A 14,264-nucleotide genomic window follows, 5' to 3' on the forward strand; every position below is an offset into this window, starting at 1 on the left:
ATGTCCTGTACAATACTGAATCAGATGAAGTTTGAGGAAAGTTAGCTGCCAAAGCATACTGGGATCTTGCTTAGCTTGGTGCATATGTATGGCAGACAAGTGATGCTTTAAGGCAGGCTGCCTAGTAGATGGTGCCTATATCAGGCCTATGGAAGGTGGGGGGCAATGCTGTTCAGTTAGAAGGAATTTGAAAAATCCTTTAATTTGAAATATTTTGTTATGCTGCAGGGGATGTGGTGTGACATGCTGGTGTGCCTCTGAACACTTTTTTTTTTTTTTGTAGCATCTCTTGCAGGTTTAGTAGGGTACAAATACTAGCACTAGAAATAAATTTGAGAGTGCTGTCATCAGTTATTCATATCAGGAAACTGCTTTAACAGTAAACAGCCCTTGGCATTTAGCTCTGGGAAGAGTAGTTTGCAGTGTGGCAGACTTAATCTCTTGTCTCATGTCACCCATATTTTTTTATAAAACCATCTTTGCCCTGACCACTTCCCCTCCTAAAGTTTAGGCAAGAGGTGACATGTTGTTTGTTTGTTTTGGTAGAGGTCATTGTTGTTCTTCTACGGCAAGTTTCTCTGCCTTCTTTGTGTCCAGGTCTGGGCTCGCCAGTACAAGAGGGAGATGGAGCTCCTGGAGTGAGTCCAGTGGAGGGCTATGAAGGTGATGAGGGGACTGGAGCATCCCTCATATGAGAAGAGGCTGAGAGAGCTGGGCCTGGTTAACTTGGACAAGACTGAGAGAGGATCTTATCAATGTGTATAAATATCTGAAGGGAAGGTGTCAAGAAGATGGGGACAGACTCTTTTCAGTAGTGCCCAGAGACAGGACAAGAGGCAACAGGCACAAATTGAAACATGGGAAGTTCCAGCTGAATATGAGAAAACATTTCTTTACTATGAAGGTGACAGAACACTGGCACACGTTGCCTAGAGAGGCTGTGGAGTCTCCTTCTCTGGAGACATACAAAACTGTTTTCCCCACCCGCCACGTGCATTTTGAAGGAGGCAGTCCCTAAGCTGATGCAATCTAACTGCATCTAAGCTGTAGGTTGTTACTTCCATGAGCTATAAAGGATCTTAACGTGTTTTTTTTAAATCGAGGCTCATGTGTGTGCATTTGGCTTGCCCGATGGCTGGTGTAGATGATAGCTCACGTGCCCAAAACTCCTTGTGCCGATGTTGGATCTGCCCCTCGGTAAAGGACCACATCCCGTGTGTTCAGCTTTTATTCCTTAACGTGTTGTAGTTATGTTATTTTATTTTATTTTATTTTATTTTATTTTATTTTATTTTATTTTATTTTATTTTATTTTATTTATTTTATTATTATTATTTCTGAAAGAAAGAGTGGATTTTTTGTGGGTCTCTCTGTGAGCGTATCGAACCAGGCCGCAGTAAATACGCGTGAGCGAGTAGGCTGCAGCGCATACTGGACAGTAACGGAGTGCTACCCTGCTAGCAGTGGAGAGCCAGGTGAAGGTGTCCAGGGTAAGGGCTTGTTCTGCCTCAGGTTGAACGGAAAGTTTCTGAAGTTGAGCATCCCGGGGGATGTTTGTAGGACTGTTGTTAGACGATAAAAGTTCAGATGGTTGTGGATGAATGGGATTTTATTTGCTCTTTCAGATAGCTATTCCTACCAAAGATCGTATCAGTTACAAAACATAAGCTTGCAGTTTATACATTTTGTAGCATCTGTAGCAAGATAAACTGGCAGATGAATAAATTAGCAAGTACAAACACACGTGACTCTATAGACAAGATTAAGTAACGTGCAGTTACTTCTCTGTAAAAAAATTGTTAATGGTCAACACTGACAGAATTGGGTGATATTTGCAACATAAAGGGTAAAGAATGTGGAAATTTCTAGTATGTTGATATTACTCTGTTAACAAAACTGAAGTACCAGCCACTTGCTATTTCTAGTTCTTCTAGCGCCCCCTGCTGCCACCTGCTGGCGAGAAAGCGGTACTGCAGACGCAACGGCGCGGCGCGATAGCGACCTCTGCCGCCACCTGCTGGTCTAAAGTGGGCACTGCAGGCTGAGCGGCGCCGCGCATGCGTGGTAGCCGCAGCGCCGCCGGCATTCTCGTTAGTGCCTCTGCCTGCGGCAAAATGGCGGCGTCCTGCTCCTGGGGAGAAGCTGTGTCGCCTCGGCTCGGGACGGGACGGGACGGGACGGGACGGGACGGGACGCGACACCACACCGAGTTTGGTGGTCGGGGCCGCCCCGGGACGGTGCGCGGGGCGAGGCGGCGGGCGGGCGGGCGGCGCGCTGCGCGGTCGGCGGTTCCTGGGGCAATGGCCCTTGTGCGGGGCGGGGGGCGAGCCGCGCCCTGCCGGACCCGTGCTCCGCGGGGCTGTGCGGTCTGGCGGTGGCGAGCCCGGGCGAAAAGGGGCGGGGGAGGGAGGGAGAGCACGGAGAGGAAAGGAGAGGCGGGGAGCGGCACGGTGGAGGGGGGCGTTCCGGAGTCCCCGCGGGGTCGGGTGGGCTGCTCCGTCCCGAGGCATGCTGGGAGCTGTAGTCCTGCGCTGCCGGGCGGCCGCCTCGGTCACTGCGCAGCCACCCCGCTGTCGCTGTGGCTTTGGCCCGCGTACGGCGTGTCACACCGCGGTGTGTGCTCCTGGGGGGTGACAGCTCAGCCTCCGGATCCTTACCGAGGAGGAAGCCGGGGGAGAGAGCGAGCGAGAAACGCCTGAACCGTGACATCGTCCCGGTGGCACCCAGAGCGGGAGCTGCGGTGAGTGTCCTGCCGCCCGGCCCCTTTCTTAACCTGTCCCCTGTCCCGCGGAACGGCGGGGAACAGGATGGGGGGGGGCGGAGGGGGGACCGCTGCTCGGGGCGGGCTGGGCGTCAGTCAGCAGGTGGTGAGCAATAGCATCACGCATCGCTTGCTTTGCAATGTTCCCTCATCATCGTTGTTATGATTTCCCTGCCTTTTTTGTCTTATTAAACCGTCTTTATCCGAACCCACGAGCTTTACCTGTTTTTTCTTCCCGAGTCTCCCACGGTGGGGAGAAAAGCACCACTCAGCCATTCGCTCTGGCCACCTGCTGGGTTCAGCCAGAACGAGAACGCAGATGGGAAAGAGCAGAATGCGCATGTCCTCATTTGGTTTTCAAAAGGAAACGGACTAACAAGTTACTCTAGCGAACAGTTTGGGGTTGATTGGGCAAGTTCTCCTGACTTCGGGAACTTGTCAGGACTACCGGTCTTCTCTTTCTAATGTTATTTTTCATAATACTCACCGCAAACCCTTGCCGAATTCGAAAAAGTTACAGGGAGGTCGCCTGTGCTGTCTTTGCGTCTCTCTGGAAAGGGGGATGCGTTGCACAGAGGTGTGACTCTTTTTCTCTAATCTCTCGTCAAAAACTTCTGGGTAAACAGATCCTTCAGCTCGTTGGATACAGACGACCTGCAGGGTTGTTTGCCGTTCCCACGACAGGGATAGCTGCAGAGCGGGTACCGAGCGGGAAGGAGATTCGAGCGACAGCTAATGTCACCATCGAGAGCACCGTGGCATGGGAGCAGCCGGGGACAGGACACGGAAGGAGAACTTGATAAGGAGCTGCTCTGGAAGGTGGAGGCAGGCAGCGACCCAAGAGGAGCAAAATCAGCAGGGGAAGGTGGGATCGGGGTGGGGGGATGTTAAGAATGTTAAGAGAGGAGGAGCAGCCGAGAGGAGCAACTTTTCCCTTTCCTGCGGAGGGAGATGATGATGGAAAACCTGCCCTGAAGAAACGCTTGCCGCTTGCCATTCAGGCTGTAAAGCCGCGCATGCGTCTTCCTGAGACCGGCTGCACGCGTGTGGCATCTCAGGCCGTGAGCTGCTCAGGCAGGGATTTCTCCGTGCAGGGCGTAGAGTCCCTGGGAAAGCCATCATCTGGTGGAAGAAAGCCCAGGGGACTTCTCAGAGGTAAGAAGCCTTCAAACATACAGGGACCCCTAACTCGTGCACTGAGCGTGCGAGACAAACATCCGTGGCACAAAGATCAAGGACGACTTCTCAGAGGTAAGCAGCTTTCCCTTTGTTCCCCCGTCCTCTCAGGAGCCCTCCTTACACTCTTTGCACACGCTTGAGGCCCACAACACTCATTTTCTCCCCTATTTAGCATTCCTAGTCCCTGCTGTGGGGAGTAATTGCCTCAGGTGACCTGAAAATTAAACTGATATTCACGTTTTAAAGAAAAGGTGCAGCACTGAAGAAGCTTCCAGGGTGGAGTGTAGTTGCGCTACATAAAAGATCCTGAGGCCTCCAACCTTAGACGTTGGTCACGCTGGGGGAACCTGGTGTGCTGACTCTAAGAGGAACAGCAGTACGGAGTGTAGAGCAGAGCGGAGGCGCTGCGGATAGGCTCTGTGACGAGACGGGAACTTGGTTGTTCTTATGCGTAACTGAGACTGATTTCCAGTGGAATAACAGTGCTGCTAGTGGGGTGCTATCAGACCCTGAGAGCAAAGATGCACTTGCCTTTGAGTGGAAAGACCCTGAAATGGGGTGGAAGCAACGACAGAGATGGACAGTTTTACCTCGGGGCCACCAAATTTATTTGAGCAAGTTCCAGAACAAATTTTTGAGCAATTCCAGCCTCCGGAGGAGGTGTTCCTCTTGTAATATGTGGAGGAATTCTTATTGTCAGGACAGGAGAAAACAGTTGTGAAGGAAGCCACTAACAAGCTATTCGACTTTCTGGGAAAACAGGGCTTGAAAGTATTGGAAAATAAATTACAGTATGTAAAAAGAGAAGTCAAGTACTTAGGGCATCTAGCGTCTGAGGGAAAACAAAGAATAAATCCAGAGAGGATTCAGGGAACTGTCGAGCTACCCCTACCCAAAAGTAAGAAAGGGAACTAAAAAGTTTTGAGAGAGGGGGGTTTTTAAGGAATCAGGAGCCACCAAGTCCAAAGGAAAATAGATACTCCCTGATGGGAGAGAAATGCTGAATCAAGTGCTAGTGAGGCAAATATTAATGTTATATTAATATTAATGTTTTATATCAAAGAGAGCTGTTGGGGAATTCAAGCAACGTGTGACGCTGTGCTACGGAAATGTGTATGTGTAGGAGTATACATACTTTGGCTGAACAAGTACGCAGGAGTTGTGTAGTATGTCAAAAGGTAAATAGGAAAATCATCCGCAGTCAGCCCGAAGCGGGGCAAGAACCAGGAATTCAACCCTTCCAAAGCGCACAGGTGGATTTTACAGAACTCCTTAGAATAGGTAGGTTTAAATACTTAATGAGTCTTGGTCGATCACTCGTCAGGGTGGGCGGAAGCTTTCTCTTCGGTATCTGCTACCGTGAGCATGGTAGCCAAGGTAATTCTAGAACAGATGATTCTCAGCTATGGAGTCACTGAAAATACTGACTCTGATCAAGGAAGTCACTTTGTGCCACAAATGTTGCAAGGGCTAATGTAGACTCCAGGAATTAAGTGGAAATTTCACGCTCCTTGATACCCTTCCTCTTCTGGAAGGGTGGAGCGGATCAGACAGTAAAGAAGCAATTGACTAAGTTCTGGAAACTCGGCTCCCCTGAACGAAGAAGCGCTTACCTTTGGCACTTCTCCGAATTCAAACTGCACCAAGAAAAGATGTGGGAAGGAGTTTCACCATATGAAACGTTACTTGGATTGCTATACCTGGACAAAGGGAATGAATTACCTCAATTTGAGACAAAAGATGCTTTTCTTAAGAACCGTGCACTTGGGCGGTCGTCCTCTTTGTCCTCTCTCAGGACCTGCAGATCATTAGCTCAAACCCCACCCTTGGAAGCCCTGATCCATCCATTCCGAGTAGGAGATTGTGTTTTGATGCGAACATGGAGAGAATTGAAGCTGCAACCTGAGTGGGAAGGAGTGTTCCAAGTGCTCCTGACTACTGAGATGGCAGGAAGAACGGCTGAGAAAGGGTGGACTCATACCTGGGTAAAAGCATCAGTTAACCCTGATACCTGAGAGACTGCATTAACAAAGACTTTTAAGATTATAACTGTTAAAACTATCTATTGTAAACCTTTAACTTCTCCTTAGAAGAATCCTTAATGAATTAATGAGTAAAAGGGATTGAATTACACAGAACTGGAGTGTTTACAGGGAACACTCCCTGGAAGTGAGAGAAGGTGGTGGAGTATTTAATCCCCACCAGAAGAATCCTTATTAGTTTGTGATTTTTATTGTTTTGCTTAATTATTATTTCTTAATTATTACAGGGGTGTGTATATATATAGAGAGAGAAATGATGTATTTTAAGTTTATCTTAGTAATACCTATTCTGAATGCATTAGTGGTAGGATAGAGGGAAAAATCAGCATTTCCAATGAATCCAGAACATCTCTCGAGTTCTATCTCGAAATAATTGTTGGATTTGCACCCATGTGCCTAGAAAGACTGAAAAGGCCTTGTCCTTGATTGCTATTTCCAGCAGCAACTATGTCTGGATACTCTAGATTTTTAAAAATGACAGATCATACTCAGTCCTCGGAAGGAATAGATTTTGAAGTTGAGCTCCCTGCACATAATCCTGGCTACAATATACCGTGTTATCGAAGGTGCCTTTTAAACAACATTGATAGAAACTCAGGGGGCGATAGTACTGACCCTGGGTGTGGAACTATCCACGCAGGGAATAATCCACGCTGCACCAAATATGGTAGCCACAGGAACGCTAATATACATAGCGCACGCCAGATGCAATGTGAGAATCCTGCAACTGGATGGCCTGTCCCAAATGGCGAGAGGTGGTACTGGCTACGTGGCAATAAAGCCAGGCAGGTGTTGCCCGTGGGATGGAAGGGTGCTTGCACCCTGGAGGCAATAATTCCAAACGTAACTATTATTGAAGACCCACAAAGCCAAAGCCCCCTTGAGACCACACGCAGGATTAAGCGGACTCCAGACAATTCTCTAGTAAAATTCTCTAGTATTTCACAGCTTTGCAAGGTGGTTTTTACCTTGGTGAGGGGTGGGTGAATTAGAAAAAGCGATTGTAAATATCTCCGCTATAACTGAAGAACTAGAAAATAAGTTTGATAAGTTTGCCAAAATAGTACTGTAGAATCGAATAGTGTTAGATTCATTAATAACCTCATAAGGAGGAGCGTGCACTGTAATTAATGCTAGTTGCTGTATATATGTAGATCAAATGGGACGAATTTGACTGATATTTGGGGGGAAAAAAAAGTATACTGGGGGGCGTGTGGGGGGGAAGATCCTACACAGAGTAGCTCAAGATGACAGTTCCTGGGCATTTAGAAACATTTGGGAGAAACTAACTTCGTGGTTACCTGAACAGAATTGGCTCAAACCACTATTTGTTGGTATTGTAAAAATAATGGCGTTGTACGCCTCCCATCCCCCGTGACATCCGAAGAAGACTATTGCGCCTTAACGTTGGAGAAACTCAAGAGCGCGGTACGTGAAGAGGTGCAAAAACAACAGTAGGAGTAAGGAAAGGAGAGGAGGGAACTGTGAGAAATTAAGTTGTGTTTTTGCAGTAGAGAACTAATTTTCTGTATTCCGAGGTAGTTGTGCAGTCATAATGAGGAGAAACGCTACGTGGGTAAGCGGACAGTAGGCGGCCTCACTGTTCCGAAATAAGGCAGAAGCTTGAGGAAAAACAGGTTGAGCAGCGTGGGCACGGTAAAACAAAGATCACAGGTTCCTGAAACATAAGAAAGGGAAAAAAAAAAAGGAAATAAGAAGGGAGCAATTAAAGGGTTGAAAAAGAAGTAAAATTGTACATACATGGTATAGAGGAGCGTCGAGTAGCTTGTGAACCTGCAGTACTCGGCCAGTGAGGACACAGGGGAGGGGATCAGGCGTCGGGGAACAGGGACTAAAAGTTGATGCTGTGCTTACTGCAATGCGCTCCTGATCGGCAGGACGCCCGCCACTGCAACCGCGAATAAAATAGCCTCACAGAAGATCGCGTGTCAAGAAAATTATTTGAGATGTTTCTCGCAGATATACTTGACGAGGGAGGACCAAGAACACCCGCGCCTTCTTTAAAAAAAAAAATAAATAAATAAATAAATAAAAAGGCATCACAGGGGCAGCCTCAGGGTCGCCTTCCCGCAGGGAAGCGGCGCCGTGATTGGCTGGACCGTGAGGGCGGAAGTGGCGTCACGGCTAGCCTTAACTCAGGGCGGAAGCGCTCCGTGATTGGCTCGGAGGAACCCAGGGCGGAGGTGCCGTGCAGGGCTTGCCGGCACTATGGGCGGAAGCTGTCGGGCCGGGCCGGGCCGCCGCGGCGCGGTGCCGCAACGAGGTTGGTGGTCGGTGCCGCCCCGGGCCGGGCCGGGAGGGGGCGAGGCGGCGGGCGGTTGGGGCGCCACGCGGTCGGCGGCTTCTGCGGAAACGGCCCTTGTGCGGGGCGGGGGCGGCGCCGCGCCGGACCGGACCGGAGCGGACCGGACCGGGCGTGCGGCGGGGTCTGCACTGCGCGGGGCTTCGGAGGGCTGGGGGGGGGGGCGGGCGGGCGCAGAGAGGGCGCGGGGGGGGGGCGGTTGCGTGGGCTTGGCCGACTCCTCTCTGCGTCGGATGGACTGCTCCGTCCCGCGGCATGCTGGGAGCTGTAGTTCTGTGGCGCGCGGCCGGTCTTTCCCCGAGCCGGGGCCGGGGCCGGGGCCGGGCCGTGCGCGCCGGGAGGCGCAGGTTGCCGCTGGCTGCGAGCGCGGCTGCCGGCGGTGAGGCGAGCGAGAGCCTTCGGGGGCGCTTCCCCGGAGCGTCGGGCCGGGAGGGGTGGGGGCTGCGGCGGCCGGGCGCGGGTCCTCGCTGCGCTCGATCGTCGGGCTGCGCCTCGGAGGTTTTCCTCCCCCCGCGTGCTGACGGCCGGCTCTCTCCTTTCCCTGCGGCTCACCAGGGCAGAAGCAGCTCCCCGCCGCTGGGACCCCCGCGGGGTTTGTCGCCGAGCGAAGGTGGCGCGGCAGCTGAAGGGAGGAAAGCTGCAGCTGGCGTGCTGCAGTCGCAGGTTTCCCAGGAGAAAGAGCAGCCCGTCTGTCCCAGCTGTCCGGGTAAGTCGCAGCGACCTCCGGGTGAAACCGAGGCGTGCTCGTAAACTTCCTGCAGCCCAGGCTCAAAGGCTGAATCGAATTTGCAGAAGCACGAACCACTCGGCGCGGGGAAGCGCAAAGGAAAGCCGCGTAGTGCCTGCCAAGCTGTAGTAGCTTCTTAGACCTAGAACGAATTGGCCTGTCGACCTCTGTCTCTTTGTTGCTCAGTCTGTGGTACGAGAGGCTAACCTTTGTCCCGCCTCAGCTTTCAGAGTTGTCCTAGAAATAAACCGGTGCTTGCGGGGCTTTCCAGCACGCTGGTTGTGGTCGGTCAAGACAGACGTGAGAGGTAATTTCTGCCTGTCTGTCTGTCTATTGGTTATGTCCTGAGAGTTTTGCTTGAACTGTGTGCAACAAAAGAAGCCTTGGGCCCGTACTGAGCAGCGAGAGAAAGCAAAACTCCAGGTAAGCGCTGACCGTGGCAAAGTTGCTTGGGAATTGAGCGGCTGGGGGTCTTTCCAGCGGAACTCGGTACGCAGACAGAAACGTGACCTTCGAGGTCTGCCTTGCGTTGAAGCTGTGGTATTTGACCCATGACTGTATGGAGTTGCTAAATCCTAGAGGGAATGATAGAGACGTCCCTGGTGCAGCCTTTTTTGCCACAGTCATTGCAGAAATGTTGGAAAAGTGAGTATCATCCCTCTCTTTAAATTCACCTTTTAAAGCATTCTTTCTGCAGACTCCTGTCTGTGATTTAGGTACTTGATTTGCGTGAAACAGAGCCAGATGTTCCTATTAACTAGCGCCCCGATTGAAATTGCCTGTTGTCAGAGAACAGGAGCTATCAATGGTGCTTGGCAGTTTAAAATCTCTTGGCTTCTACGGAGGCTAACTTGCCAAAGCGAATAGGAAGTAGCCTAAAGTTCAGTAAAGACGCTGAATAGAAAAGGTCCTCTTCTTGACGGGAAAAGAGCTTCGCAGAACATGAGCTCTGTTTCCCGTAGGGCTCCCTACTTACCCACCCGTTCAGCGATTATTGCAGGCTTTGACTGGTCCCCTCAGGTCCAATATCGCACAAGCGTTGTGCCGCAGATGGTGCCTTAGCTTACTTTCCATCTCTTGCTGCGTTACTTATACCCGCAGAAGACTTACTTCAGCGTCAAATAAACCCTGTGCGAGGCGTCCCCGACTCATGCCAGTGGGACCATCCCGTTGTGGCTGGTAAAATCCAGGAACAGGACGATGCTTGGAGGAACGTAACCTATGGAGGAGCAGGCAACAGTCTCCTGTTAGGCAACAGGTTTTCGAGACTGGTTTTCCCACCCACCCGCGCATTTTGAAGGAGGCAGTCCCTAAGCTGATGCAATCCAACTGCATCTAAGCTGTAGGTTGTTACTTCCATAAGTTATAAAGGAACTTGACTTTTTTTGTTTGTTTGTTTGTTTTTGTTTTTTTTTTTTTAAATCGAGGCTCGTGTGCATGCGTTTGGCTTGTTCCGATGGCCAGTGTAGATGATCGCTCACGTGCCCCAAAGCTCCCTGTGCTGATGTTGGATCTGCCCATCGGTAAAGGACGGCATCCCGTGTGTTCAGCTTTTCTTCCTTACTGTGTCATATGTATGTATGTCTTTATTTACTTTTCTGAAAGAAAGGGTGGATTTTTCATGGGTCTCTCTGTGAGCGTATCGAACCAGGCCGCAGTAAATACGTGTAAGCGAGTAGGCTGCAGCGCGTACTGGGCAGTATCGGAGTGCTACCCTGCTAGCAGTGGAGAGCCAGGTGAAGGTGTCTAGGGTAAGGGCTTGTTCTGCCTCAGGTTGAACGGAAAGTTTCTGAAGTTGAGCATCCCGGGGGATGTTTGTAGGACTATTGTTAGACGATAAAAGTTCAGATGGCTGTCGACAAAGGGGATTTTGTTGGCTCTTTTAGATAGCTATTCCTACCAAAGATCGGATCGGTTACAAAAGGTTGTAGTAACCTCGCAGTCTCTATGTTCTGTAGCGTCTGTAGCAAAATAAACTGGCAGATGAATAAATGAGCAGGTACAAATACACGTGACTCTACAGCTGAGATAAAATAACATGCAGTTTCTTCTGTGTTTTGTCTTTCAAAGCACATTGTTGCCGAGCGCCTGAGCTTTTTGCTCGCGTTACCGAGGCAAGGAATGACTGCGCTTCTTCCCCCCTCATCCCTCTCTTTTTTTTTTTTTTTTCTCCTCCTCTCCCTTGATGACAGGGACTCGAAATGTTTTCCTCAGATGTCCACGTGAAAATTAAAAAAAAAAAGAAAAAAAAAAAGGCGATGGTGAACACTGACAGAATTGGGTGACTTTTTCAAGGTAGAGGGCAAAGAACGTGGAAATTTCTAGTACGTTAGCGTTACTCTGTTAACAGAACCAACGTACACGCCGCTTGCTGTTCCTAGTTTTTTGGTTTGGTTTTCCTTTCAGTAGTCTCCCTAAAGGCTCCACAAAGGACACCTTGTGTATCTTTTCTGTTCTTCCAGGATTCATTCGTCAGGAAAGACGACCGTGAAATCTGAGGGCTGTGGACGAGGGCTGTGAAACCATCTGGTAGATGGTTGTTGCAGTTGCCTTTGGTCACGTCATTCGTCCTTTTAGCTTGCCCTTTACTTTACCTTGAGTGGAATTTTTCTTGCCACGCTATGTTTGCAGTGGTAACATTGCTGCCGAGGTGTTTTTTGACTAAAAATGATCTTAACTGTAGTAGTGAATTCACAGCGTGTGGCTTTGTGTACTGACTCCCATGATCACAACTTTTTTTTTTTCCTTTGTCGTAGATAGGAGAAAAGCTCTTTCCAGAGAGATGGAGAAGGAATTGATTATACCTCTGCCTCATCCTGTGAGACCGGAAGACGGTGAGTGACTAACTGTAAGCTGCAATTCTCAGGAGTCGCATGGCTAAGAGTCTCGGGTTCCTTCTCTGCCTGACCCCCAGGGCCTTAGGCATGGGAAATCTTAGGCTTAATGTTTTTCCCTATGAAATACTGTCACGCTAAGGGGTGTAGCTGACTAACTGTTACGGGTCTGGTCGGATTCAGGTTACTGAACTATCACGGTCACGGATTCACCAATAACGTAGCACGCCCTCGCTCTAGTCGCGTTCAATGAGAACTGTCACGGCTAGGAACAATGCAATGAACAGCAATTTATTACAGCAACAAGGACACAGGTTCTTTGGATCGCCGGCGATAAATTCACTGTCCGCGAAAGCAAGCGAGCACGCATGAAATACACAGGTACTCGTCCTGGCTGTTAACGCATTAAAAGGCACAAAGGCTCTAGAGATTTCTAAGTTTCCAAGGAGACACCTGGTACAACCAAGCGTTCAAATATTACCCCACGGCGTCCCAGTGCGGGGGGAAGAGAGGCTCAGCCCGTCGACTGATCCTGGAAGTCAGAAAGGTATCCTTGGTGATGGTATCTTCCCTAACACCCCCTTTCACTTAAGACAGTTTACATTTATTTTCTCTCCTTTAGGTGGGGCTTGAGTGACTCTAGTCAGGCATACCTTGGTTATGTTTGGTGTAAAGTTTTCTTGCTTTCGTTTAAAGGTAGAGGGGTCTGAGAAACTCAGAGCATGCCCTCAGTGAGGGGTGGTCGCACCTTGGAGATACGGAGCTTTTGGGATGGAGGTGTGTTTTGGTATTATGATGATACTAGAATGAGCAAAAGTTCCCTAGAGTGCAGTGTTTTGTTAAAAACATGACAGGTCGTTGGCTCAGGGTAGCAAACGTGCAGCTTATCGGTCTCAGTGTGCACAAGAGCATCTGGTCGCAGAGCCTATCCGTGGTGTTTCCACTCTGCTTTACGCTCCGTCCCCTTCCTTAGAGTCAGCACACCAAGTTCCCCTAGTGCGATAGCTTAGGCCGATAGTTGGCGGCCTAGGGAACGCTTAGGTAGCGCAGCTGCCCTCCACCCTGAAAGCTTCTGTGATGCTGTACGCTTTCTTTAAAAGGTGAATATGAGTTTAATTTGCCTTGTTACTTAAGGCAATTACTCCGCAACTGCCCAAAGCAGCGACAGTGAGAAGCCCACTTCCAGCATCCGCTCCCCACGCAGGGAGGGACGGACGGACAGACGGACGCCGCTCTTTGCCTTGCCCGCCAGGGGAAGGGGAGAACGACTGGGCAGGGAGCCCCACCGCAGCCCCCCTCCCGGGAGTCCTGCACAGCAGTTTAATAAAGTTTGCTTTCCGGCCCGTGCCCCCTTTGGTGGTTGCCATTGGGGGAAGTGGCTGTCGCTGTCTGTGTGTGGGTGCAGGTTCCGTAGCGGGGTGGGTGTGGAGGGGGGGGGGTGGCCCCGTGTCCACCGGCCGCGGGATGCTGACAACCCCTCAGAGTGCGGGGCCAGCCCTGCCGGGTGGGGGGGCAGCTCGCTGCTGTCTTTGCTCCCCGGGCTGGGGGGACTGCTCTGTGTGGCGGGGGCTGCTTGCAGAGGCGCAAGTGGGGAGGGGGCTGGGGGTTCCCGGCAGGACCCCCAGGGCAGGGGATGGCGTTGTGGAGGCCGGGTCCCGGGGGATTGGCGGCTGGGGCAGGGAAAGCCCAGGCGGGGGTGGCACGGGGTGGCAGGCACAGGTCTGTGGGTGCTGGGCTGCAGGTGGGGAAGCCTGGGGCTGGCTCTGTGGTGTTTGCAGTGTCAAGCTACCAGGAGCACCATTCCCCCAGCAAGCCAGAAGTTGTGGTCTTTGGGCTCTGAGCATCCCGTTGCCCATGTTGGGTTCGTTGTTATTATCTCCCTGCCTTTTTTGTCCCGATAAAAAATGTACTGTTTCAGCTTGCCGCCGCTCAGCTTCCCAGCCGTGAGCGGCACGTTGCTCAAGGCAGACACTTCCTCCCTCAGGCGGCGTGGGGTGCAAATTTCTGCTGTTTTCGTTTGTGCTTTCTCTGGGAAGATGTCCCTGCTGCCCTCAGGACGCATCCTGCCGGCGAGAAGCGGGTACTGCAGGCGGTGAGGGGCCACGCATGCGCGGTGGCGCCTTTGAATGCCCCCTTCCGCCACCTGCTGGTCAAAATCCGGTACTGCAGGCGCCTTGGGTCAGTGCATACGCTGTGGCGCCCCCTTGGGCCTTCTGCGCCACCTGGTGGCGAAAAGTGGGTACTGCAGGCGCCTCGGGGCCGCGCATACGCTGTGGCGCCCTCTGCCGCCGCCTGGTGGCGAAAAGTGGGTACTGCAGGCGCCGCGGGGCCGTGCATACGCTGTGGCGCCCTCTGCCGCCGCCTGGTGGCCAAAAGTGGGTACTGCAGGCGCCGCGGG

At 51.3% G+C, this 14,264-nt stretch overlaps 1 protein-coding gene across 50 annotated transcripts in view; it reads left to right on the top strand.

Moving 5' to 3' along the window:
• Positions 1 to 13,256, top strand: part of DOK1 (docking protein 1) — a 65,203-nt gene extending 51,947 nt beyond the window's left edge. Inside the window, exons 7-14 of one of the 50 annotated variants that reach the window (XM_080589848.1) lie at positions 1,926 to 8,266; positions 8,861 to 9,011; positions 9,256 to 9,455; positions 10,134 to 10,290; positions 10,460 to 10,606; positions 11,789 to 11,866; positions 12,050 to 12,413; positions 12,978 to 13,256. The gene's annotated coding sequence lies outside the window, so the exon portion shown is untranslated. Of the gene's footprint in view, positions 1 to 1,925; positions 8,274 to 8,860; positions 9,012 to 9,255; positions 9,456 to 10,133; positions 10,291 to 10,459; positions 10,607 to 11,788; positions 12,644 to 12,966 lie in introns of all 50 variants that reach the window. The other 49 variants (XM_080589844.1, XM_080589856.1, XM_080589883.1 and 46 more) reach the window with 49 other exon arrangements.
• Positions 13,257 to 14,264: the final 1,008 nt, after the last annotated feature.

This window comes from Anser brachyrhynchus (genome assembly GCF_964034855.1).
Source record: "Anser brachyrhynchus genome assembly, chromosome: 4".
NCBI classification, from domain to species: Eukaryota; Metazoa; Chordata; class Aves; order Anseriformes; family Anatidae; genus Anser; species Anser brachyrhynchus.